Source organism: Rissa tridactyla, chromosome 8 (genome assembly GCF_028500815.1).
Source record: "Rissa tridactyla isolate bRisTri1 chromosome 8, bRisTri1.patW.cur.20221130, whole genome shotgun sequence".
Lineage (NCBI taxonomy): Eukaryota > Metazoa > Chordata > Aves > Charadriiformes > Laridae > Rissa > Rissa tridactyla.
Genome location: NC_071473.1, coordinates 55377293 through 55405012, shown reverse-complemented (window position 1 = coordinate 55405012; position 27720 = coordinate 55377293).

Sequence of the window (27720 nt, the reverse complement as noted above, 5' to 3'; positions counted from 1 at the left end):
CTGCATCCCCTGTCCTGCAGCCCCTGGGAGGATGAAGGGAGGGATGCTGGTACCCTGGGGATGCTGCCCACCCACATCCCTTGCTCCGTGGCCCCTGGGCCATGCTGCCACCTCCTGCTGCTCCCCCCTGGGGTGTGGTGGGAGCCAGGGGGCTCTGCCATGGGTGCACCCTGGGAGGGGACGTTCTGTCTGGGCTCAGCAGGAGAGTGCTGTGGAGGGACAGGGTGACACTGCCTGGCGCAGTGGCACCGTTAGAGCATCTCCCTGTGCTGTTACAGCAAAGTCAGAGTGGTCTCTCTCAGGATGTTGAACACGCCATTTATAAACTGTGGGTACATCCAGGAAATATGGGTGTACTGAGATTCTTCTGTTGGCTCAGGCTGTTCCTGCCCCTTCTAGGAAGCACTTGACTGAGACCTCCTCTTATCTTGGCAGGTGCTCCGATGCTCCAGAAATAGCTGGAAAAGGGTGTAACGCACCCCGTTCCTCTCAGACGCCCACGCCAGCCCTGCCAGGCGTGCTGTCCATCTGACACGTCCCGCGGCCGTCGCTCCTGCCCAGGGCACAGCGCGGGGCCCGGCGGCCATCGCAGCGCTGCAGCCCTGCAAACCCCATCCACGCAGAAAGGCCCCTCGTTCCGCTCCGTATGCCAAGAGAAACAACTCGGCAGGCGAGGGCGGTGGGCTGCGGCGCGGGAAGCTGTGCAGCCTGGGCTGCGCAAGCCCTTGGAAGGTGGCCAGTCCCATAGGGTCCCTCCCGAGCCTACTTAATTGCGTGAAATAAGATGAAAAGACAGGCTAATGAGAAACCCCATCTGCCAGCCAGCTAAAATTAAGGCTGCCTTCTTTAGCAAAATGTGCTCGGATATCTGTATTCTTTTAATATCTCTTCATATGGCCGAGCAGGTTTCAGACGTGTAGCCGTGCCTGTCTCCGCTCTCATTTTTTCCTTCATTTTCCTAGTTTGCCCCTGAACAGCAGGGTAAGTGGAAAAAACTGACTGAAGGGTTCTGTTTCAGCATGAAGTTATTTAAGAGGACATCAGCTAATAAACGCTGCAGTCCAACCTGCTTATTATTACATTATATTATGTGATTCAGTGATTCATGATATCGAATTGGTTACGGATGTGATATAGCAGGTGGTCTCATGGCACTGTGGAACTTCCTAGAAGAAACTAGGAAAGAACTGCAAAAAAAGAAAATCCTCAGACCAGCCCTAAGGATATTTATCTAGGGAAAGGGTGCAGAAGCAAAAGTCTTTTATTTTACTCAGTGTGCCCTGCCCATACTCCCATGCAGCTTCTGTGCCCCGAACTTGCTCACCCGTTTAGTTTGCCTTCTTATTTGCACCACTGATGTTCAAGGAAAGCTATTTCTTGCTGCAAAGGGTTGAGAACCAAATGCCCCCATCCTGAAGGCTTGGGCGTGAGGACGGAGTCGGCAGCAGCCGGTCTGTTCGCCAGCGACGGCCCAGCTGATGGACAGAGCAGCATCTCAGTGTGCCTTTAACCAACCAGCACTGAACGTCAGGAATCACCTCAGTGGGTCGGGAAAAGTTATAGCAATGTAAAATCACAGACAAGAAAGGAGAATCTATAAAGGCTTAGGAACAAGGAACGACCAAACAACTCATGGTACTTGGAGACCACGCAAGTACAAATTCTTAAAGCAAATTGCACACACCTTCGCAAAACATGTATCGATTTTCACCATGCCAATTGAGAAATAAATGTCTAATAACTTTTTCATGGATTAAGACTGAGGGAAAATGTATCTTTTTCTCTCTCCAAAACTTATTGTTCAAACAAAGTGGTGTGAGTTAATCAATTTTGTGATAATAGCTTTTAGGATAACTGCTCTATTGGAATTCATCTTTCTTTATTTTTCCATACAGCAATGCAAAATGAGCCAGCTATGGCCAGAATAAAACTACACTGATCTATTTTTAAATTGTAATTATTTAAATTGTAAATATGTAAATATTGTATGTAAATATTTAAATTATATTTAATTTATTTATTATATAATAAATAAATAAATAAATAAATTCATTAATTTATAAATTACATATATTAAAAAATACATAAATATATGTAAAAATGTAAATATTTAAATAATTAGAGTTGGGGTTTCGGAGATTTTGGTGCTTGTCTTTAAGAATACGAACTCTCTGAAAACTGAAAAGGTTTCTTTGGAAGTGATTAAGCCCAATTACTGACTGCAGACCTTACAGCAAAGGTTTCCTCAGCCCGGTGAACGGCTGCGGTGATGACCGGGTGCGTGGCAGCGCGCAGCGAACAGCAGATCTGCCTGTTCCTGCAAAGTCCCCTTCAACACCTGGCTTCCCTTTGTCCCAAAGCAGGATCGGAAGCAGGGGGGGGTCTTTAGTCGGGGCGAATTCCCGAGTTCCCAGATTTTTCCTGGGCTGATGCGTTGTTCCCTCCCCTTTGCCCCGGGCCGGACCGGTGCAAACGGACCCCCCTAGGCCAGTAAAAGGAATTCACCCTCCCGAAGGGGCTGCGCAGGGGCAGGGAGGAGACCCGGCCCTCGCCGCTGCGCGGGGAGAGAAACGCTAAAAAAGAAAAAGACCCACTTAAAAATGAAAGCTGAGATTAAAGTGAAGAACGCTGGTACAGCTGAAAGAGCCTGCACGATATGATAAGAGCATGTTTTTAAGGAGTTCTCATTTTTGTGAAAATTAGTTTTGGATCCTCATCAGTGTATTCAGGAGAAAAATATTACTCTAATGTCTATAGAACAGAGATAAAAAGGAGATCTACTGAAGGAGAAATAATGAATTTACACTTTTAACATTCATTCTGAGGTGCAGAAGACACATTCCTCTACATTAGGCCCGTATTAGACTTAAATAAATTTCATTATGAAAACAAGATTAGGGGAGAGCAGTGCCATTTGAAAACATCCAGTACTTACACGATTGCTTAAAATAAAGAGCTTTCAGGGTGGTAATATGTGGCTATAGTTTTGGAGAACTGTTTATAAAATATATGTTAAAATGATGTAAAGGGGCAGCATTAACTACACACCAGCGGGAGGCATCGGGGCTGTCTCTAACTCGTCCGAATGGCGCTCTGGTCTCATGCCGGCTGATATTAAAGGCGTTTTTATTGCAACCATCTCTCTCACCCTTCCTAGGGTACTGTGAGAGCGCCTGCTTTTACGAAGATGCTGAGGAAGCCAGTGGAGGTAGTGTGCCGTCCCGTTCGTTGGGGAAAATAGTGATTCCTAGGAAAACGTGGAGTGCAGTGACAGACGTGACTGTGTCCTACAGACTGTCAGAGAAAGGGCGCGCGGTCCCTGTGCTCGGGACTCTTACAGCGCCCGTACACCGCTCACCAGTCATTTCTGTTATAGCAAGGCCCATCCACCCACAGGAACAGGACCTTCTGCAGGCAAAATAATGAGCAGCCGCAACTGTTCATGTGTAGATAATCTCATACCACAAATACGCCAGCCATTTTCTTCTCTCAAAATGTGTTGCTTTGCAAAATTAACTCACATTCTTATTACGCGAAGTCACTTGGTATCAGGGTTGCAAAAAGTTGACTGCTTTGCGGTTGAGATCCTTGCTTATCAAAAAACAGTTGGAATCCCATGGCAAAACACCTTCCGTAGGAAGAGCTTTTTAGGAGTGTACTGTGAACTTTTTAGCTAATTTTGAGTAGCCGTTTTACACAGCCTTTGTATGTAAGCAGGTTGGAAAATGAAACCTGCTGATTCTTCAAATGCTGCTTCTGGACTGTTACAAATCTTGGCTAATTAGCGGAATGGCCAACCAGCCATTATTTAAGACCAGGGAATGCGAAGGGTGAAGCTGGGCTGGAGCAGGGAGCCCTCGGTGCCCGGGCCGGGTCCCCGTAGGGACACCCCCATGCTCCTGCCAGGCTCCCACAGAAACTCTTTCAGCCCAAAATCTGTGAGGAGCCTGCTCAGCTTTCATAATTAATGGGCTTTTACAGGACCTGAGTATAGCTCTAAACATTTCAGCTTCTATGTCTGCATCTTTCAGGCGCAGTAACTTCGTCAGGCCAAAGCTAGGTCTTATTTAATTAAACGCAAACTCTTATTTCCTCCAGTTTCATTCAGGGAAATCCTGGTTAGGAACAATTTAGCACTTCAGAGAGAGCAGAAAATAATTTAGAAAGAAGAAATAAAAATGAATTGCACTTTAATAAAAAGTAAGCAACATCCTGATTCAGCAAGATCCGCAGGGGCTGGACGTGTGCGTTTAGTACCGAGCTGCCTCAGCCCCATTCCGTGGGAAGGGGACGCGATTGAAGGGGTGCATTCCCAGCGTCCTCCCTTATGTCACTTGTGAATCCAAACTGATAATTAAAAGTTTATGAATGCAATTTATTTATCACTCAGTATTTTTCTACATGAGAAGCTTCAAAAAGAGTTTCTGCTTTGCTAATATTTTTACTTTTTCTTCCTTGGATCCTCTTGTGACGTGCTGCTTCTCTCGCCTGGAGGTGACGAGTAGAAGAGTGACACTATGATGCAGAGTAAAATGCCAGTGCAGGATTATCTCAGCTCATCTGGTTTAGGACTTCCAAGCTGATCAAAGCCTTTAAAAGCAATGTCACTGGGACAATCTATGATAAAATTTGCAAGCTGAGATCTAGGCGTCTCAGGGAGAAAGGCAGGCAGGACAGGACGGGAGGAGCGGTGCCACCGGAGAGATGCACGAAGTGACTCTGGGAAGGTTCTGCCGCGACCTACTTACGGCTCCTCCAGCGCGACGCTGGGTGCTCGAGCTGTGACATGCCGAAGAGCAAAATTACATGACAGCCGTAGATCTCAAGCTCTCGCTGAATAATTTAACTATGAAAAAATGAAATCAACCTTCCGCTCCTGGAAGTCTACGGTGAAGAGGGAGAGTGGTGCAAGGGAGAGGGGAGAGGAAAAATTCAGGTTTGAGAAAACACAAGCTGCTATTTGAGGAATTTGAAGTATGTAGGATAAACTATTTTTATAGTCTATTTAAGTTTCCAGAATCTTTCAGTCAATTACTGATACACTGATGTTCTCAGAACAAGAAAATTTCAAATATGAATTTTTAATAATTTTGGTGACACCGTGCTAAGGTATTTTATTTCCATTGCCAACTCCAAAGAGCAGCACAGGAGACAACATGCAGAGCTCTGAGTGCAGCGTTATCATACAAATGACTTCGGGTGCTTAAGGAGTCAAACCCAAAGTCAGCTCACTCCTTTTTCCATGCCAAAAGGAATGCATAAATCTTTATGTAGATATGAAGGTATAATGGTGAAAGACTTTGAAGACAGTGCATGGAAGAAATTCGTTGAATGTTCCTCTTGAGTACCCAATATGCATGGCATGATGTAGGTGGCTCACTAGAAAAGCAAACTGCATTTAATCTAAGATACAGAATGGCCACCGATGGCAAGGTGAAAGCTTGGAGGCTGTTTAGAGAGACCCCGCAGCCTCCTCCAGCCTGGCAAAGCCCTGGTTTGAGGTGGAAAATTCTCGTGAGCTGGAGGAGCCACGCTGGGGTTCCAAGCGTACTGAAGTGCATTGAATCCTCCAGACTCATATAACCCCTTTTTTCTTGCCAAAAGCCTGTTTTCGCCCTGTGGCCCATCCGTCTGATGTTACTGTCTGCCAGGTGTCCCTCCTGCCAGCACCCGATCCCGAGAGCATCCTGCATCCCAAGAGCTGGGGCCTGAGGCGGGTGCAGCGGGAGGGCGGGAGGGCCCGGGCAGCGCTGTGCTTGGGGACAGACAAGTGCCCCAGCTCCGACAGCGCTGTGCCTTCTTCAAATGGCAGCAGGGTCTCAAATCAAGCTCCAGTTGCAGGAGGAGTTTTCCACTCTGGGTCCTCAGTGAGCCAGGATAAGTATGGGGGACCAGCCGCGGAAATCTTATAAGAAATTCCATTTATTCTTTGAGGTACTTGATGCAAAATGCTTGTGAACAGCGCATTATCCCAAATGCATTTATAAAATATATTCATGCCGTGATGAACAAGTACAGAAGATTGTAAAAATTACCCGAATGTGCGAAACGTATGAAAGTCCCAAAGAAATGAAAGCAAGCTCTGACTGCAGTAACTACTTCAGTCAGCAAGTGCACTGGCTGCAGCAAAGAGGCAGTTGCCAATATTTATGATATTGCTCTATCTCTTTCTTATTCTCCTGGATAAGCCTACCTATCATTTTGGACTGACACCAGCAGTAAAGCCTCCAAATCGGTGTGAAACTGAAAATCACTGCAGCCAGCTCTATTTATTACTGTCGGCTGCTAACAAATCGCCTGCTTGATGCTTTGATTCACTGCCTTTGTAGGCACTGAATGGGGATTGACTGGTTTGTAATTCCCTCGGTCCCTCTTTTTAAAAATAAATACTCTCGTTCCTTTCCCAGTCCGCTGGGACGCCCGCGAGCTCTTGAAGATAATCACTAACGTAAGTGATTGCTTCCCCGAGTTCCCCAGGTTTGCCTGGGTAAATGTCACAAGCCTTCCTGCCTTTGATTAACATCTCATTTAATTTAAATATTTATTGATCTTTCACCTCCCTATTTTGACATAGGTTCTTACTGTCTTGTTGTAAAGACGTGACTTTGAACACCGGCAGAACAGATGGTCAAAGTCACGGAAAACCGCATGTATACACATATCCTCTCCCCATTGCTGAAATTCGGGCTTTTCTCTGATAAACGGGTGCTACGATTTTTCTGATGAGAGATAAGAAGGTCATCGGTATCACATCAGTTAAGCTCAATTACGTTTTTAATTCCCCGAATGTCAGAAATATCTTTTCTGTCTTATTTCAACAACTCTTCAATTAAACATAAAATATGATCTTTTAGGCAGTACTTTCCAACCATTCACACGTGGCCGTTACTTCGTTCCAGCTATCCCATCCATGTGTGATGCAGAATTCATGCCCAGCAGCGTTTCCAGAAGAGGTTTCCAAACCCTTTTTTCCCCTCCCATCACACACTAAGTTCAGAAGGCCCTGGCGCGCAGTTGTAAATAGCTTGGTTGTACTTCATTTTAACAAAGAAATGGATTTAATACACTTTGGTATTTATGCAAGGATTAACTAACAAGCAAAAGAATTCATTTTTCTCTGCAGGCTTTTAGCCTACGACTGTTCGACAGCTAAATGGAAAGCGTCCCATCAGGTAGGTGCGCTGCGGGAGTAATGGGCAGTGAGATTTTGCCTCGATGACTTTACCTTCCTTTGGTCCAAGAAATGTCTTCAGACGGATGACAGACTTCACTAAGTGCCGAGCATGAGCACACAGATGCCATGCATGTGCTTAGCTTTACTTGTGCCAGCGGTTGGGTATCGTTTATCCATCCAGGTGTCTCTTTGGTTTCCTGTAGCCTAAACGTACCCTTGGCCCTGGAGGCAGAGCTAGGAAAATGTCATGGCCCAATCCTGATTATGACTTACAGACAGTTGGACAATGGATTTTCCTCTGTACCATTCATTTAAGTCTAAAGACATTTTGATTAGTAAGGATTAAAAAAAAGGCTTTCTATTATCCACGTGTATATAACTTCATCTACATAAAAATGTATGCATGTATATGAAGCAAGAGCTGAAGTAAGAAGAGACCTTGACCCCTGAACTTCAGTTGCCCAAGTACTAGGGGGAGATGAAAATAATTAATATCTACATTATACATGGGCTGAAAAAAGCTGAGCTAAATGTAATGAATAGTATAATGATATAAAGAATATAAATAATGCAATATATAAATTGGATAAATAATATAAATAACATAAATATAAATGATAGGGTAAATGGTATAAATAAATGAGAGCAGTAGGGTATTTCTTTCATGCATTTAGTAGCCACCCCCTGTATTTGAGACATGCAGGAAGGTTTTCTCAGAGAACGGGCGTTTTCCTCCCCTCCTGCCCACCCCCCGTGCGGGGTCGGGGCAGTCGCTGCTGCCCAGGGCTTTCCTGTACCGGCAGAGCCCGGTGTCTCTCTGGGGGCCGGGTGAGGTCTGTGCTCCCGCCCCATCCCACCAGCACCCCCAGGGGTCCTTCTGCAGGACACGTCCAACGGGTGACGGGAACGCCGCTCGGCTCTTCGCTGGGACAAGCCGTGGTGCAAGGTGTCCTCTTCAGTCACACATCGCTGCCGCTTCAACCACTTTTGTCCGTCCCTGGCAGTATGTGAACGCATTATTTTGACTTAGCAACAATACCTTTTCCCTCCGTTCTGACGGAGACCTGCTCTCTGATGAGGAATACGGGGCGGGCTGTCCAGCGGGGCTGTGCCAGCGCTGTCCCCGCAGACGGACAGACCGCGACGGAGGTGACCCTGAGTGCCCAGGCCTGACTTGAGTGGAGGGTGGGCTGGGGACCCCGGACACCCTGAGCCACCTGAGCTCTGCTGGGATTCCGTATCCGCCTGCCCGGCGTCCAGCCCCGGGGCCAGGGGCAGCGGAGGCACGGTTGGCCAAGGAGGTGTTAGGGCTCCCTGCTAGAGATGGCTTCTCCAGCCCAGAAAAGGCTGCTGATACCAAAGGAGGAAAGACTAATCCATAAACGCCAGTGGGCACAACTGACCAATGTCATTTGAGGGTGACACACCCAGCTTTCTGTGCCGTTACAGCACTCGGACCACTATGCCTTCTTCGCAGATACCATTTCAAAAGATGCAGCTCTAAAACCCTAGAGGAATTATCACACATACAACTTCATTTGTATTTAGATGGGTACCATATGTCTTATTGATTTGATAGTGTAGCTGTTTCCAATAAATTGCATTTATTCAGACAAAAATAGGGAAATAAATGTCAATAGCTGTAAGTGGGAGTGCTGGCAGGAAGAAACGGAACTGAAAAGTGCGCGGTTCAGGAACCTGTGCAAATCTGATCTGAAAATGGAGTGGAAGCACAGTGTCGTGTTAGTGCTCCTTTTAACACCGCAACAGCAACAGGCAGCAATTACTTTTGGCATTTTCCTGCATAATTACATACTGGTGATAAAACATCGAAGTAAATATCTTATGACCTTTTTCTTTTTTTTTTGGCAGAGCCTGTTAAAGCACCAAGGAGCTTTTCCTGACTTTCCTTGAAGAGGACAAACAAAAGCAGCAAAAGACTGTGCTTTTTTAAATGGGAAGTATATTCTTGGGTTGTTTGACCAGTACAAAACGAGGATCCTGTACAGCAATTTTAGTTTCCATATCGCATAAAGGATAGTAGTTTTGAAAATAGGTCACACATAATAATATGAATACAGAAAAGAAAGCCACCATCATCATAAAAAAAAAAACAATTATCCACACTCTAACAAAGGGAAGTAGGCAAGCGAGTATCTTAATCACTCTGTATTGAGATTTGCAGCAATTAGCACTTACCATTTTTCATCTCTTCTGGCAAATTCGCTCTCCCTTGCATGGATCTTCATTGCTTACATCTGGTGTCTCTGACCCTGCTCTCACATGTCCAAAGCTCCATTATTTTCCCCGGAGTTAATCTGGATTTATGATCCTGTATCTGAAAAGTAAATAGATGGTAGATCTTGTTTATTATTGAAGATACAGCAGGATCTTTTGAGATGAAAAAAGATGAATAGTCAACACATCTAACATGGAAGCTGTATTTGCACCAGAAATCTAGCTGGGAAAGCTCCTTCCATTCCAGCCAAATGGCACGAAGGTACAATGCCGTTTTTGTATCTGCAAATTCTGCACATTAACCTCCCAGGCAGAGGGATTACTACAAATTTCATTTGACGAAAGAACAAATGAACCAAATAATTCAGGGAATAATTTCAAAAGGATCATTGCATTCGCGAGAAGTGACCCTAGACAATATATAAAGCAAAAAGAGGTGGAAGTCATTGATTATAGGATTCACTGTGAATTATCCACGCATATACTGTGCTAATGAAAATAACAGCTTTCATCCAATTTAAGACTTAAAAAGGGTGGTAACACTTTTGCAGACCGCTTTTCTTTATCACCAGCCGTGGAGTTTCACCTAGGACTCTTTTCTGTACAGTTTTGATGTATAATGTTTTACTTGTTATCTGACGCCGAGCACTGGAGATTTGATGGAGTACTGCAAATTTCTCCAGGTATAGAACCAACAAACAGGCTTATTTTCAGTGCTAGCCCTTATTAGATTAATTTGATGGCCTTGTGCTGATTTTTTTTCTGCGTGGATTTCTTGCACACGTTTGCTGTTGAATATGTAGTTACTCCAAACAGTGTCAAAAAGGGGAAGTGAGAGCATAGATCTCTGCTGGCAATTTTTCTAAGCTTCGCTTGAAACAACCAAATATAGCAACATAAATTTACTCAGGTGCTTTACTCAGTAGAGAAATTTCAAGTGTGGCCAACAGGGTTTTTCTCCATCATATTCTTGCTGTTTCAAAAGTGGCAGCAACTGGAAAGCAGGCTGTGTTGTTTTGGTGTGCCTGAAATAGTTCATTCTCTTGCCCGGCATGAAAAAAAAAAAAATATAAAACAAACTCAGGAAAGCATCCCCGTCCCTGTCCCCAGCCCTCTCCCTGTCCCCATCCCCCCGTCCCCCGCGGTGTCCTGCCTGCAGGGAGACCCGACGGCCCGAGCAAAGCTCTGCAGCGAGACCGGGGGCATGGCCAGCCCGCAGTTGGCTTGGCTCGTTCCCTGTTGTAAACCAAACGCAATTTCTATCTTATTATTTCTTTCTGTATAAATGTGCAAGTATCCTTCATGGTAAAGGACACGAATTTTTTTTTTTTCCTTAAAGTCCCATAACAGTATTACTGCGTTATAATAAAATCATGATGAACACTGATGTTCTTAGACCCCATAGTTCCCAGGCACATGCTTCTGTGTTCAGTTGTGTCAAAAAATAAAATAAAAAACCCAAGCCAAAAGTACCCCCCAGCCCCGAACCCCAGAACGCCAAGCTCCAGAGAAGGCAATTTAAAATGATAACAGTTCTCCACCTAGACAGACACATTTGCTAATTCGGACCAACAGACGGTTCTTTTCTGGTTTGTTTAGATGCTATAATTGTAGAAGTCGCTGGCAAATTAAGCTTAAAGTGCAGAGGTGTGGGGAAAAGTCTTTATATCGGAGAAATACTATGATAAGTGATCTTCTTGAAGCGCAGTCTGGGTTTTTTTTATTAGAGTATTTACCATTAACTTTATCCCAAGTGGCCAATTACTGTCCCTTTTATGTCCTTTTATTGTGAGATCCAGAGAACACTCTGCAAACAAACCCCTTCCGATATTCCTCAGCAATTATTCCTGTGATTACGTGCCTGCCTTTTCCTCGTGTCTGCGAAGTCTGCCGAGCCTCGGGGAGGCAGCGCCGGTGCTCCCCGGAGCATCCCCAGCCCCGTTCCCCGTCCCCCCAGCAGCACCGGCGCCTCACCGACGTGTCCCGGCGGTAGCGGTGGGGCTGCCGGTCTCCCGGGCACCCCTGGGGAGCAGCTCTGCCCAGCACTGACCTTCTGAAGCGGGCACAAGCCCATCCTTCCCACCGGATGAGCCCAGCTGGAATCGGCCCCCGCTGGAACGCTGGAGCCCAGCCCAGGGCGGGTCAGGCTCTGCCTCCCTACCTCCAGCTGAGCCAGGATTGGGGCTATACAAGTTTTTTGTTCAGGCATTCTCTTTCCCCTAATGCTGTCACCTAGAGGTGGGGCAGCTTGTGGCACATCCTCCCTCTCCAGCCCCGTTGCCATCAGCTCAGTGGTGGGTGTTACTGGAGCAGTAAGGGCTGAACCAAAGTATTTGCTGTTAGTGGCAACGCACTGTGGGGAAAGGGAAAGCTGTAAGACTTTTAAAAACTTGCCTGATACAGAGTAAATTTAAAAAAAAACAAAAACCGTTTACTTAGTGCTAGCTCGACCTTCCTGCTTGGCTAAACCGCTGCTGTAATCTCGATGTAAGTTGCTATTTCTGCGTGCATCTGGATGAGCAGTGTTCTGCAACAGCACGAGTGCCTTCAGCTGAGGAAAGCCCACGGCGTCCTCAGGCGGGTGCTGGACTGCGCAGGGAGCCGGGACGCCGAATGGTGGAGGGAAGGAAATAAGAACTATGTGTGGTCTCAGCAAAGATATTCATCTTCAAGGCACCATGTGTTTGCACTTGGTAAATAGATATTATGTGTTAGTAGTCATTGCATTACAAACCCCTTGCAGCAGCTTCATTATTGCTTTTTATTTTACTGATTGCACGTTAACTGTCTCTGCTCAGCCACCTGGATGTCTGGGCGCTCGCTCATTCTGCCTGCGAGAACGGGGGTGTGGGTTAAAGAGGGAAGGGTGCCAAGCTCCTCGGAGTACGTTCCTGACCATGACAGACGTGTTCAATAAAGCGGCGCAGCCTGTTGAAATGACCTCTTTACCCTGATCCATCTGATAATGCAGTTAAACCACATTGCGCCTTCATTCAGGAAATCATTTTATGGGAATGTGCTGATGTTTCGCCCTTCCACAGCAAGCGAGTAGAAGTCTCGTGCTCGGGATGCTCTCGCAGCTGGCGCAGCTAGCCGGGGCATCCATCATTGGTGATGACGATCACTCGTATCAGGGGGATATCTCATTTTTAGCAGTCCGGCTTGTACAATCCCCAAAGGCTGCACGAGAAATGAGCCACACAGGGCTGTGAGATACGTGTGTTAGAGAACATTTATCTGAAAATTGTGTTCATTCAATGTAAACTCTAAAATATGGGAGAGCAGCAGGAGAACACTTGGGTCACACCAATCCCATGGACGCTCCAGGCTGGGGCAGAGTGTCTGGAGAGCTTCCCGGGGGAAAAGGACCAGGGGGTGTTGGTCGACAGCCGGCTGAATACGAGCCAGCAGTGTGCCCAGGTGGCCAGGGAGGCCAGCAGCGTCCTGGTCTGTACCAGCACTAGTGTGGCCAGCAGGACTGGGGCAGTGACCGTCCCCCTGTACTGGGCACTGGCGAGGCCGCACCTCGAGGGCTGTGTCCAGTTTTGGGCCCCTCACTCCAGGAAAGACATTGAGGGGCTGGAGCGTGTCCAGAGAAGGGTGACGGAGCTGGTGAGGGGTCTGGAGCACAAGCCTTGTGAGGAGCGGCTGAGGGAGCTGGGGGTGTTCAGCCTGGAGAGAAGGGGGCTGAGGGGAGACCTTCTCGCTCTCTGCAGCTCCCTGAAAGGAGGGGGCAGCCAGGGGGGGTCGGGCTCTTCTCCCAAGGAACAGGCCATGGGACAAGGGGAAACGGCCTCAAGTTGCGCCAGGGGAGGTTTAGGATGGATAGTAGGAGAAATTTCTTCACGGAAAGGGTTGTCAAGCCTTGGCCCAGGCTGCCCAGGGCAGTGGTGGAGTCGCCATCCCTGGAGGGGTTGAAAAGCCGGGCAGACGTGGTGCTGAGGGACACGGGGTAGTGGGGGTTTGGGCAACGTTAGGCGAACAGACTCGATGATCTTAAAGGTCCCTTCAGATCTAAACGATTCTACGATTCTAACACCTTACTCTTGTGGCTTAAATACGAACAGCGTAAATGAGCACGTTCAAGAGCTGGTTTGGCAACTCCACTATGCCCTCGTTCTAGTCTGTGCTCACATATGATATTTTTTGGTTCCAAACTTTGGCCTTGGTGCAATGTGTTGTGCATAAATACTATGTAAAGACAAAGGCATATACATGAAGACAAACATAAAGGGCTGCAGCTGTTTGTTAGTCTGCTTTGGCTTTTGATACACAGCGTTTATCAACTGCTATTCTTATCTTTTTATTTATATTATCTTAGCAAAAAAGATTTTTTTTTTATGAATCAGGACTCCAACACAGATAAAAAAAGACAGTGCCCAGGCTAAAAAAACCAACAAAACCCACAAAAAAATCTCAGCCTTGCATATCACCATAGTTACCTGGCAAAAAACCCATCATGTGCTCAGTAAGAGTCAGTTACTGATGAGGAGGAGAGTTACCTTGTGTTTTTAATGTGCACTTATGAACTGATGCACATGTGCAAACCAAGGAATATGAAGAATGATAATGTACATACATGAAAGCATTTTCCGCTATGAAGTATTCAGCTTCTAAGGAGTGCTCCTGTAATTTCACGTGCTCACAGATTGCAGGAGGCCTATTACTTACAACAGCAAATGGAATTTAAAACTGTACCAGAAAAAGACGTGCAGTCTATTGTTTTAAAATGATTGATTACTGAACAGCATTTTAAATTAGTTAGCTTATTTTATTGTTGTCTTTAATAACTCTTGAAGATGGACCAGGAGAAGTACCCCAGGTCCTCGTGCCTGCACCCTGCGGGGTGGCCCTGCCGCGGTGCGGGGGAAGGAAGTTCCCCACAGCTGACACATGCCCGCAAGTTGTCAAATTCGTTAGCACAGTTCATCTTCGTCATGTTTCTGTGAAAGAGAAAGTAAGCAACAGGTGTAACAACTATATCATCAAGTCTTTGGTAGGTGCTTACACTTGGAGGCAGGAGCCAGCAGCTGCTGGCCTCAGGGCAACGCGGGGTGAGGGTGGCCGGTGGGTGGCCGTGCCGGTCCCCGGGGTATGCGGACGTTGCCTGCTCCTGTGCCCGTAGGTGGGGAGACGTTGCTGCCTCCGCCGACCCTTCCTTGGGGTTTCTCCTGTGCTACACCCACCTCCCCATTTCGGCCCTCCGCAGCGGTCCCAGCCCCTCCGCATCTGTCCAGCTATAACAAACTTTTGGGTGGAATCAAGTAGGGAACTTTAGGAGAGTACATTCAAGAAAGAAGGGAAAGAAATGCGTATTTAGGAAGGGGACCCCAGTGGAAGGCTCTAAAAGCTTTTCAGTTTGTTTTTTTTTCCTCTTCGTTTGTCTGTTACCAGCATATTCTTCAAAGCAGCGGCAGCTCCTGACCACAGGCTAGGGAGCAGTTCTGCCTTCATCCCGCAGGGATGGAGACGGCTCCTGGATGACCAGGCATGCAGATACCTACGCACGAGTCTGTTCACACAACTCATCTGGGCAGCGCTTCTCCTTCTCTGATCGCGTACCTCCCACACAGCCCCTGGTTTACTTCAGCTAACTGTCCAACCATGTACTTTAGGGACTTTTAGCAAAAGAAAACTATTAATGCCTCTTTCCATCGGCTCACAGCAGCTGCAAGCACCACGCTTATTTTGTCTTTAGTTTTTCATCTTAGGACTAAGGGAAACTGCTGATTTGTCTCCATTATAAGTAAATTCAAAGTAACTTTACATAATAATGCTAAAATCCTGGCTATAATTTGGGGGGGAGGGGGAGGAAGGTGGTTGTGGGGAGAGGCAGCAATTAGTGGAGAAATTGGAGTGGAGAGACCCTGGCGGCTGCACCAGCGCGGAGGAGCCCCTGAAGGCGACAGTCCCCGCCTCTCCAGGGGCACAGACCTGGGGTCCCTGCTGGCATCGCCGCTGGTCCTGGTGGCTACGGGAGGCCCTGATTCCCCGTGGTCCTGCTTCGGCCCCTGGGGCAGGGGCAGGGACAGGGCGCTGGTGCTGCCGTGCCCCGGAGCTGCGGCAGAGCTGGTGGCCAGGGGACGTCTCCTCGGTGCCCCCCTATGCCCGGCACCCGGCCCTGGCTGTTCCATCAGGTCCACGCTGCGAGGTCCTGTCTCCTCGGCCCAGACCCAGCATCCAAAAATCGGCTCGGGCTTTGCAAAGCGCAGGCAGCTCCAACATCGCAACGCGCCTCTCGTACAGACAATTTCACGTCAATTGGTTTGAAGTTCAGTTTCAGCTTTGAAGCGTAGCCATACAACAAAGCTGGGTTCTTATTTGTACATCACAAGCAAAGTTGGGGCATTATCTCGGTTTCATAAAAATGTAAACAGCAGCAAGTCAACAAATCTCTAACCAAACTGAATTCTCCTGAGCCCAACCTGAAATCTCGGTGCTGGAGCAGATTGTTTCCTGAAGTGTCTAACACACAAGGAAACGTTTTTAAAGATGAGCAAAGCCAGAAGTTCACTTTAACGTAAATCATTCTGGGGGATGTAACTTGTGTCCCCTCGTGAGGGTGTTTTCTGGGACCACAGGCCAGCGGAGAGGGCGTTCAGGGAGAAGGTGGGGAGAGAAGGGATTTGCAAGGCGAAACGTCCCTGGGGGTTCCTGGACCAGCACCTGAAATTATCACCATTCCCAGATCCCTGGCCGAGAAATCCTGTATAACCTAATTGTAAAGATGATTCTGCTTGTCCTCTTCTTCCTTACACAAATAAATACCGAATTGGTCCTGCTGGAGAGCTCGTGCAGACGAAAAAGAAAGCATTCTCAATGGAAGTGTTTTCAGAACGATTCCCCCCGAGCGCAGTGAGTCGGTGTGGAGCCGCGGCCCCACGGTGCTCCCGAGGACTCCTACCAGGAACTCTTCTTCTGGAGATCAGATTCTACCTCCTGGCAAAAGATGTCCCATCTGCCACGTCAAATTTTGCTAACGGTGCTCTTATGACCGTGAGCATCACTCCACATGCCCAGAATCCTGTTGTGAACTTTTCCTGCTTGACCTCTGGGCAGGAGAGGGTGTGCTGCCCTTTGGTCCCCGCGCGCCCCGTCACCGCGCTCCCGGGACTGTGCCGGCTGCGGCTCTGCAAACCGCTTCTTCTTCCTGCACGTGTGTCTAGAACCTGGGAGAAAGGGCAAATGCCCATTGCTGATGCGGTTTTGATTCCAGGCACTCGATGCCTGACTTTAATCTCAGAGTTTTTCTTCTTGCATCTTGCCCTAACGAAGAAATCCCAGCTCTGATGTACCCATGCTGCAGGTGGGGGAAGGAGGGGGAGGAACGTTTTGACCATTTTCTTTTTAAAAAAAAAAATCGGTGTCTCTGTGCCCTGGAAGAAGTAACACTTTCCTGCAGCGTTCCTGACCCAATCACGGGACTGTGCAGCCTGGCTCGACACCTAGGAGTGGAAAATACGAATGCAAATAATCCGCCAGAAGAACCGGAGGTGCCCGGGGACGGGGGGCGAAGCTGCGCCTGCCTCCCCTCCCTCGCCCCTGTCTGTGCGCGCCCCGTGGGCTGCTGCCCCTGAGACCGTGGCTGTCTACAGCTCAGAAATAAGGTACAGGAGGGCCAGGAGGGGATGCCCCGGCTGTGCTCGGGTCACCCCTTGTGCCCTCCATGCTGTGGGGCAGCCCAGCCGCAGCAGCATCCCCAGGGTCTCCCACAGCCTGGGGCACAACGGGCAGAAATACTGCAGAAATCAGCAAACAGTTGACAGGTCCATTTCTTTGCCGAACTGGGAGTTTGTGTGTGTGCATATGGGGGGAGGGAAGAATGATGCTGTGCTTGCCCATGGCTGGTGTGCATCACCTCTCCTCTCCTGGGAGAGGCCCAGAGGGAAAGGCTGTTTGGGGAGGGGAGAGCATCCCCTGGCAGACCCCCGGGGCTCGACTGCTGCTGCGGCAACCTGGAAGCACGCAGCCGGGGTCAGGCAGGACTGGGCGAGGAGCACCGTGGTCCTCGGGGAGGGTCGGGAGGGTGCAGCCAGCCGGGGACGCAGCACCGGGTCCGGCTCCCGCGGAAGCATCCCTGGTCCCCGCGTCCCCGCCGGGCTGGGCTCCCGGGGGAGCTGGGGCTGCCCTGGAAGATGCTCCCCGAGGAGCACCGCCTGCCACCAGTCGCGCTTCCAGCTCTACGCCTCTTCGCATTTATGTTTAATTACCGATGCCTGAGTACGTATTATACCTCAGCTCGCTGCAAAAGGTGAGTATCAATGGGAGGCCATTTTTACTTATCGGAATTAGAAAATAAAAGCCACCTGGAATGTCTAAATATTGACTCTGATTTCTGCCTAGGAGGCCTTTTCTCCCACCTCCAAGCAGAGGACTGTGGTTTAGGATGCATATACAGCACAACTCTGGTAATTAAAAATGGCTTTCCTGCTAGAGCTCCTGTAACTGAGAAATACTTAAAAGGATCTAAAAATCGGACTGAAGCTGTTCCATTATTTTCCGTCTCATGTTGGTGCTGAAAATCTGGCAAGCCATCAAAGGGAACAGGATGTTGTAGCAAAGCCAATATCTATTGCTAGTTGAATCTATTGAAAAATAAAGCATACATTAAATAGTGTAAATGTTATTCTAGAAAAAAAATATCTCTTTTTTGGTAGTGTGAAAAAAATGTTCATGGCTCAAATGTAGATTTTAATCTTTTCCCCTGTTTTCGTTAATCAAAATTACAATAGCTGTTGGTGGCATAAATGCCCCATACAATGAAAGAGGAGAACGCAAATCTACTGATCAATACTTTTACTGGAACAAAAATCTTTAAGGCTTACAATCAGTTTAAAGAGTTAAATATGATCCTTTAGTTTGATAAAGAGACTTTCCCCCTCCCTTCATGCAGGTTCCTTGTGTTCCGGTAAAGATTAATCAGCTCCAGGCACCTCCACAGTCGGTAACGCTTCCCAAAAAAGCCCCACCTGGAGTGGGGTGAGCTGCTTTTCAAAGCCACGTCATCTCAGGTAACTTCTCCAACAAAGTACGAAGGTCTCCGTGCTCTTCCCCCATCTTTCAGGACAGTAGGAACATCTTCCCTGGTCTTATCCAAACATCAGTAGGACCTTTCAAATAAATTTATAATGGGTGAAAAGTCTAGAAGCTAAGTGATGGGAAACCTCTGTTCATGATTTATTCATTATTTAGCACAAACATCCTGAGGACTGTTTATGGCTTTCATTAAATATTTGTGCCTCATCTAGATGTGAACGGTTGCACAGCGTATTCATTGAAGGAACGGGGATGGAGGGCAGAGGCACGCGGATAATTTTGCAGATGAGTTTCTCTGACTGCTCTGTGCTGCTGTGTCCAATATTTCCCCCTAACTTCCTTCTATCATCTACATGGGTGATTCTGGATCGCTTCCACCAGTGCCACCTTCCCCCTTTTTACTCTCAATGCTCTTTGCACTCTCCAAAAGCATACACAATTTCATGCTTAACAACTCCTGCTAGCAGTGATTTATAATGGGATGTGCATATTTATGAGATGCTCTCAGGGCACTGCCTGAGAAAGCTTTTTGCTTTTTTATTCCAGCTGTGAACTCTTGTCCACCCTCCCGTAGGCTGGAGTTTGACCATCCTCTGCCAGGGCGCGTGAACACGGCGTGGCAACGGTGGCTCGCTGGCTGGGAGCTCGCTGCTGGAGCCCGGCACAGCGCGCTCGGCGGCTGCCTCCTTCCAGCGGGACGCGAGGGGAAAGTCCTGATGCCTCCCATCTTCAGCGACGGCCTGCCCTGGCAGAGCGTCGGGTGGCCTTTGAGCAGCAGGGACCCCGTCCTCAGTGCATGTGTTTTGTTCTGTTTGTAATCTGTTTGTGATCTATTTGTAATCTATTTGTAATCTATTGCAAATGCGATAATAGACTATGGCAACCGAGCTGCAGAAGTTTCTTTCTAAAAGAAAGAATTTGGTACTAAATTAGTGGCTCGCTTGACCTTGAGAAAGGTCTGGCTTGGCCCAGGAGCCGCCGGCCCACAGGTTCACCCTGACCGCATCATGCTGCAGAAGCTGGCTTCCTTCTGGGATCATGCGGATTCATGGCTGCAAGTGACTGCAAAACCCCGAAGCCTGTACTCCTGCCCAGGCGTGCACTTGTCTAGCGGATTCATGGGGTCCCTGCTGACACACTTCCAAAACATGTATTTCCATGGTGGTCATAAGATTTTTCCTCCTAACGTCTAGGCTGAGGACTGCATCTACACTGGAGTTCGAGCTCTTCTCCATGGGCCTCAATGGCTTTGAGCAGGTTATCCCTGCTTTGTTACGCAGCCCGGGTACACATTTCAAGACTACTGCGCCCCTTCTCTGCTTTCAGTTAACAACCCTGTTCAATCTTAATAGACAATCTTCTTCTCCCAGACTTCACCATCTGACGTTCAGTGCCCAGAAACGGTTGGAGTGCCCCAAAAGCCCACGGTGAGCAGGTGCTCTGCTGTCCTTCAGGCTGTGCTGCTTTGTTTGCTCTCTGAGTGTTTCATGTTATAATTTTTCCTACTGAAATGTATTTTCAGCCATTCCTGAAATTTGCGTGGGTCACCTGGCCTCTGTTAATAGCTCCTAGCATACTAGCTTGCCAATTCCCACAATCTACTAGCCCATAGTTCGCAGATTTTAAATGAAAACATTAATGAGACCGATGTAGGATACACGGCTGCAAAGCTCTGCCCGCTCCGTTCTTCTGTTTGGATAATGGTCGTTATTCTCCAAGACAGGTTTCCAAGGCCTTTCCCGTCGCTGGCGCAACGGCGTCACACCTGGGCGGTGTTTGCCTTGCGTGGTTACCAGAACGCCCTGTGAAAGAGCACAGGAAGCAAAGCCTGGCTCGAGGCAAAGCTTCTCCTCACCACGAGGTCCACCACCGCGCCTCAGAAAAATGCTAGAGTGAACTGACATGTTCAGGTGCTCCTGAAAATCGATGTTGACTTTTTATTTTCCCTTTGTTTCCTTGTGAGGACTTACGGTTGGTTCAGTTGTTTATTTCAGTATTTTTCGGGAAACTGGAGTTAAGTCTCTACAGGTTATGCCTCTTCTGTTGACCTTTTCTGTCTGTGCAAGACTTCTTTCCCATGGAAAGTCCAAGAGCGGAATTAAATCTCAGCGCGAATCGGGATGGCTTAACATCTTACTCGCTCACTGTTCTTACTGACCAATAGTCACGCGGAGCAGGAAGGAAAATTTTCAGTAACTTTAAACTTACCAGTCATTTTTAGACTCAAAATTTGATGAGGTCAAATGGGTTCTCTTGTAAAAAAATAGACTAAGAATTAAAGAAGTCAGAATTATTTACCACAGTTAAGCGGAGATGTGAAAGAAATGTAAGAATGGTCTCGCAGAAGTTTGGCTTGTGAACTGAATCCAGCGGAAACGCATTTCTGCACAACAAACACCACAAAAACAAGTTGGAAAATCTGCTGCCACGCCGAATTGCAGCTATGTGCTTCGAGCAGCCTGGCAATCCAGTGGTGGGGTGGGGGGGGAGGATTTTAATGGAAATCCCCGAAACTCTAAGGCAAAATTCAGATTGTTTTCAAATTTCCAACTTGTTTTCAGCTTGAATAAACGTGGATGCTGGAATTTAAGGATGTGTTTTGCTCTGGCAGCAGACGCTGGCGATCTGTCCCAGAGGAGCAGGGGGGGCGTCTGCGCTTCCCTGGGGGTCATGCGTTGCCTTGTGCCTCTCGTGGCTGTTATGGACACGGAGCCGGAGAGCGGCGCTGGCACTGGACGCTGAGGAGGCGGGAAAGGGGGAGGTGTGGGCATGCAGCTGTGATGGCTGGAGTGCTGGGACCCTCCAGAGTGACCTCCTGGTTAGAGCCAGCGTCAGGGCTGGTGGACCCATGCTGGAGGACAGCCCCAGCAAGAACCAGCACAGCCCTTCCCGGGAGCGCTGCTCCCACCGCACCGGCTCAGCCGTGCCCGGCATCACCCTCCTCATCGGCTGCCCACAGTCTGCCAAAAACCATGCCCGTGGCTATCAAGACGTTTGACACAGCTTTGTCCACGGCCAGATCTGCTGAAGGCAGGGCGGGGCTGGACCCTCTCTCTGTGGGGCAAAGCGTGGTGGGTCTGAGGAAAGCAAGAGGCTTGTCCATACGGCACTAAAACGCACCAAAACCATACGCAGTTGCCCAGGTGGCCTCAGAGTCTCCAAACCTGCTGTGGGAACTTGTTTCTCTGAGACCTGCTGGGCTGGGGCTTGCTCCGGAGAGCGTCCCGGGGCCACCTCCTCGTCCCCAGGGGTCCCCACAGCCGCCCTTCTCCTCCTCCGCTCCCTCCTGCCGCTTGCAGCAGCTTTACAGATGAGAGAATTACGCAGCCGTGTGCAAATGCTCGTAAAAGCATCACACATAAGAAAATTCATGTCATTAATCAATTGCATAAACATTCATGTCAGAAAACGCAGTGAAATATATGCAAAACCCATTGCTGCAGATTGCCTTCTGCGCAATTAGAAGTGCAGAAAAATGTGTAATAAGTATCAAATCTGTTTCCAAACAATTTAGGAGAGAATGAAACTTCAGTGTACTCTCAACAGGTTTATAAAAAATGTTGCAGTGTTACGAATGTTAAGAACTCTGCACGCATCAATTTGCATACATCCATACGTGCGCCTATCTGCATTAGTACGGGCAATAAATGGGCTGCCATCTTCTGCTGACGCTTCGTCCCGCGGCTGCTCTTAATGTTGATTTCTCTTCGTCCCTCGTCTGTGCACGAAGGCAGTTTGCTGCTCCCTCGCGAAACTCAATTGGATGTGCTGGGAACAAGGTCAGCTCGTGCGTCTGTGTGTCCGCATCCAGGCGTTCCTCAGCGATTGAATCCCGACGTTTTCTGGATGTTTTGTAAGTGAGAAGAAAATACCATTGTGTAATGCATAAGACGACTGCATCTAAGTGTTCTTACCTGTTCTGGAATTCTTTCCTCTCTCTAATAATGTCAGCACATTTAAGAATCCTGAAGAGACTTAAATAAAATTTCATTTTTCAGTGTGAGGCACTTAAATAACTTTCTTTCTTTTTTTCTTTTTTTTTTTTTTTTTAAAAAAAAAAAGCTATATGGAAGAAATTTACTACAATTGCAAACAACGGTGCTTTGGAAAATATATATAGGTTTTTGAGTCCAAGGTTTATTAGCTGAACCCAAGGAAGAAGTTATATCCTCGGTGCAAAGAGACTACATAGAGAAGATGCGGAATCCCGTCTCTGATTCAGAATTTATTTCAAGAATTCAGTGGCAGGTTTCCTCACACGGACCTATTTTACAGCAACATTGCCGGGAAAATGAAATGTCCTGGTTGGAAAAACACAGGCAAACACTTAGGTACACATGAAGGTTTCATTCAACTCCAAATTATTTATTCAAAGAGTTTGGTTCCTTCTCCAGAGCAGAAAGCAGCTTGCTGCCGTTATACGTAGCTGCGGTTCTGCAGCCTGCCCCGCGTGGGGGACCCTGGCCCGTGGCTTTGCTCAGCGGGAGCCGCGGCTGCGTGGGCTCGGGCACCTCCGGCACAGACACGTCTGTCTGAGAGCGGGAAACATCCTCGGGGAGCACTCGGGGGTGTGACTGCGACATCTGCTTGCTCTTAATATTTTCTCAGCAAGAGCTGACCTGTAGATCATGAGAAGAAACGAAAGGGATGCAAATAAGGCCTTACTTATTTACAAATGTGATTAATTATCTGCAACAAAGTTTTGCTGCCGCAGATCTTTCCGTTTCTCCCCAGACACATTGAGCCTTTTTGTGTTCGCGCTGGCAAACACATAGACCCTCCAGTCAGATGACATGTGCCGCTTAAACCTACCCCAGATCTGGGTTTGATGGATGTCAACACATGCAAAGTTGCTAGATTTGAAAGGAGTTTCTCTGCCTGCTCCTCAGTTGCTGAGGGAATGCAGAGTAATTTGGCTTTTAAAGCCAAACCCAAACGCCACTGGGTTACCCATCTGATGGTACAAACACAGCTGAATAATTATTTGATGCGTGTTAGCAGAGCGATATTGATGCTTTAGGGGACTGCGGAGAGGCAGCGCGTTGGCTGTGCCCGTGGCCTCTCGGAGCCTCTGCCTCTGCCTCCTCCCGTTGCAGCCCCCGGCGTCATTTCCCACCTCGTCTGCAGCTCCATCCCGGCATCCCGGAGCGCTGCGGGCTGAGACGAGCCGGTCCCACCGTGCCCCGTCCCCCCGGGGTCTGCTGCAGGGATGTCGGATTTGGGTCCCTGCTGGGCTGGATGTGGCCACGGGCTCTCACTCTCCTGGGAGGGCTGTCATAGACAGAGTGATTAACTTCACTCATAGAGAGAAGCAGTGAGATATTTATTGATACAAGACAGTGATTTAACAAAGTTTGATAGCAAATGAGGCAGTGTTTTAAGGGAATTGGATGGCGAGGCACACTGGGTTATTTACTGCAGGGGGACAGGGTCAGACAGAGCCGTCAGGGAGACCCTCCTGTTGAGTCGAGGTTCTGAGGGGACCCCCTTTGCTTCCTAAACTCCTCAGGGAGGAGGCTGGGGGCGGCTGGATCCAATCCCAGTCCCAGACTTGGTCAATGGTTTATGCCTAAAGGATTATGTACGCGCGATTTGCCCGCTGTTGATGGCGCACTGCAGAACCACGTAGCCCACACCACCAGCTATAACGCTTTGGCAGCACAGAAATTTGCGTTCATCACCACCACAGTGGTTAATCAACAACTTTTCCATCAAAACACCACTTCAGGTGCCTTTTCGCCATCCCGAGCTAGATGATATAGAGTGAAGCGGGAGTTGGGCTGCAGCAAACCCTGAACGCCCTTGGTAGAGGGGGTGGGACTCGAGCAGCTCAGCTCCGATTCTCGTTCCCATCTCGCCGCACCCACAGAGACCCACCGTGTTGGCCGCTGAACTCCAAACAGGGGAGGGTTCGACACTCCTGAAACACACGAACAGTTTCTTGGCGGTGAGTGAGGTGTTATAACGGTTTTCAGGTGTTCCTTGTAGAAATCAGTTAAAGCCAAATCAGGAAATGAAAGGTTTTCTATAACATGCCAACTGGCTTTGCCCGCCGAGGGAGCTGATCTCCGTAGCGGGACACCAGCATTAGCCTCTCCTGCACGGCTGCAGAGCCCCAACGGCTTTGTGCCCGAAGCCTTGAGGAGCACCTTTCACTTGAAGTTTCTATACTCCGATATTAATATTAATGCACGGGGAAATGATCATTTTTCTTAATTTTTTCAAAGTTTATTTTATTTGCTCTATTTCTTCAAATATATTTCATTGACTGTATTTTCAAGCATTTAGTCTTAAAGCATGAAAATCCGTCTGAGTCCTGCCTCCTTCTCCTAACTCGTCATCCCGGCTCCAGGGAAAGGCAGAGGCAGGGACCCGGCCGGGGTGTCAGGGAGGGACTCACAGAAACTCGTCCTTTGGGTCACAGAGTCACAGAGCCACGGAAGTGCCTAGGTAGGAAGGGACCTTTCAGGTCACCGAGTCCAACCATCGTCCACCGGTGCAGAAGGAAACACTGACTCACGATTTGTGTGTGTGTGATTTCTGGCCTCCTAGATTTTACCATCGCTCGTGCATGGTTTTGCTTTTATTTCAACGCATATTTTTAAAAGAGAACCATGACAACTAAATGAAGAAGAAGAAGAAGACATCAGTGCCATGTCATGGCTGAGATTTTACACACATAAAAGCCCGTAAGCAGAGCTGTGTAAAGCTCATTGGTTTCACTTCACGGGGGCTCGTGGCCAGATTCGCTCTGGCTTTCGCTCCACCGGCCCCCTCCCAGTGCTGCTGGGAGAGTCGGGGCTGAACCTCGCGCTACCCCAGGGCCAAAATTCATCAGGAGCAGTCAGTTTAGGCACCTCTCTCATCAGCGCTCTCCGAGACCGTCCATCTCACAAGTTTTCTTCACAAAATCGCATTGGTTTCTTTCGACAATAACAGCACCTGATTTTCCTAAAGACTTCACGGGCCTTAATGAATAGAGTAAAGAAGCCTGAGTTTATAGCAAAAATAAAGGACATTTGCGTGACACTGTTGCTAATATTTCAGTCTGCCGTGAGCGCAGTTTAGTCACAGAGTGTGTTTGTACCGGGCAGGGAATGGGATCTCTGCGGATCAGCTGATACCTGGAGAATCGAACCCAAACAGCCACGGGAATTTCTGAATTTCCTGATGATGAGTACGCAATATAACCCCTAATGTTGCATGTATGGTGTCGGGCAGTAGTTTGTAGGCTGTGCACTGCTGAGCACATAAATCCCGTAGGATTTTCCTCTCCGTTGCCCACCTCTGCCAGGGGAGCTCTCATGCTGCTCGGCTGGAGCCGACGTTCCTGCCCTGGGAGGGGACGCGGCAGCGCCGGGACCTCTTTGCCTTGTTCCGTTCTGCCGGCTTGGTCCATCGACACGTCCCCTTGCAATGACTGGAAAGAAAGGTGTGACTCGCACGGTGTAAGCCCCCATGGAGAGCGTGGTGGGGGCCGCGGGGGTGGGATTGCCCAGGGTTTGGTGCGGGTGATGCCGCCGTCCCCCCCCCCGTGCGTCCGGCAAAGCAGCATCGATGCGACTCGCACCTGGGAAGTTTCCAATTCGTTATGGGGTCTCTGGTCTGGCTGCCGGGAAAGGCGATGCCGCAGAAAAACTGCTGGAAAAGAATAAAGATTTTTAAGTTGAAGTTATCCAAGGAGAGGGAAGAGATTTGCAGGCAGCAGCTGGGCGTTTTCCAGCCAGGATAACTTCGTAGCGCTCAGCAGGCAGCGTGAGCGCAGCTTTTAATGAGAAATTCATATTGTTTTCCAGAGAAAAGTGTTTTCATTTCTTCTGTTTGTTTGTTTTCTGAGCTATCATCTACAGATAATCACCTTTCTAGCGAACGCACCGGCAAGGATGCGCATGGTGGTGCCGTTCCATCCCGTCTCCCTCCATGCGGAGACGCGGAGGGGGTAAACACGGTGCATATGCTCAGGCTCGGCTGAGACACAACACAGCTGAGCACCCAGAACTGCGGCGTCAAGATCCATCAGAAGAAAAAGATCCTCAGGAGACAGGCGACAACGCCAGACTCTTGGGTAAGGACAAGAAGGCTTCAGCAACCGCACTGCAAAAACGGTGGCTTCCTTCGTACTGAAACTGGGAAAAGCTTGGGAAAAGGAGAAGAGAGTGGCGAGGGAGTGCAAGACTGGGGGACCTGTCACCGCGTGCCTCCCAGCCACAGGCACGGGGAGGAAAAGGGCTTCAAGGCTGCCCTTGCGCACCCCAGAAAGAGCAGTGGGGTACGGGCAGCAACGAGTGCCAGCGGGCCCTGGGGCAGCGGAGGGGAGCGTGAGAGCCCAAGGCACTGGACGTGCTGCTTGGCAAAATAAAGAACAAGAGAAAGAAATTATCTGCGTGTCTCAGTAACGATCAAAATCCCGTCTTACCTCTTCAGGGACAGCAATGCTTAAAAACACTCGCGTTGACATGATCGGATAGCTGGTACACAGGAGAATTAAATTAACCTAGTTGAATACTCTGAGCCATTAATAATAATTTTTAACAAACCCTGTAACGACGGGTCGATTCCTGAGGAGGAGAAATTATATTAGTGTCTGTGCTTAAAAAGAGTAAATATAAAAATTCTGGTAACCGATGACCAGTTGTCAGGCCCAGAAATAATAATGGAAAAACCCATGTGAGATGTCATCACTAATGAATTCTTCAGTTCTATAGTGCAATTAATGCCAAGCAAAGTGGTTTTATGAAGCATATGTCTTAAGGAAAATTGCCATGGGAGATGATAATTCTGCTGACTGAAGGTAACTGTCACAAAACAGGTTTCCTAAAATAATTTGATTTACTGCCCCAGGCACTTTGAAAAATTGCCTTATGCCCAGTAATGCCTCAGAAATTAAATGGATTAAAAACAGTTAAATGATCTAAAAATGTAATCAAAACCAGGAAGCCATCATTCTTTGGTGTTTTTCTAGCAAGTTGCCATAGGGATGTCTCCTTAACACAATACTGCGTTGCAGGGCCCATACATCAGCGAGTGCTAATAGCCGGGTGGTGATAGCTCAGCCACGTGGATTAGCCACAGTGGGGGGCTCACAAGGAGCCCCGTCCGGGGCGAGGGCGTGGAAAAGATGAGGAATGTTCTGGTAGGAAAGAGGCGATGTCCCGGAACGCAGCAGGAGCGAGAATTTACAAGAAGGGTGTGAGGAAGACGCAGGGACGCGCAGACCTGTCGGTCTGAGCTCGGTGCCTGGACAAACTTCGGAGAAGATCCCACAGGGTGCT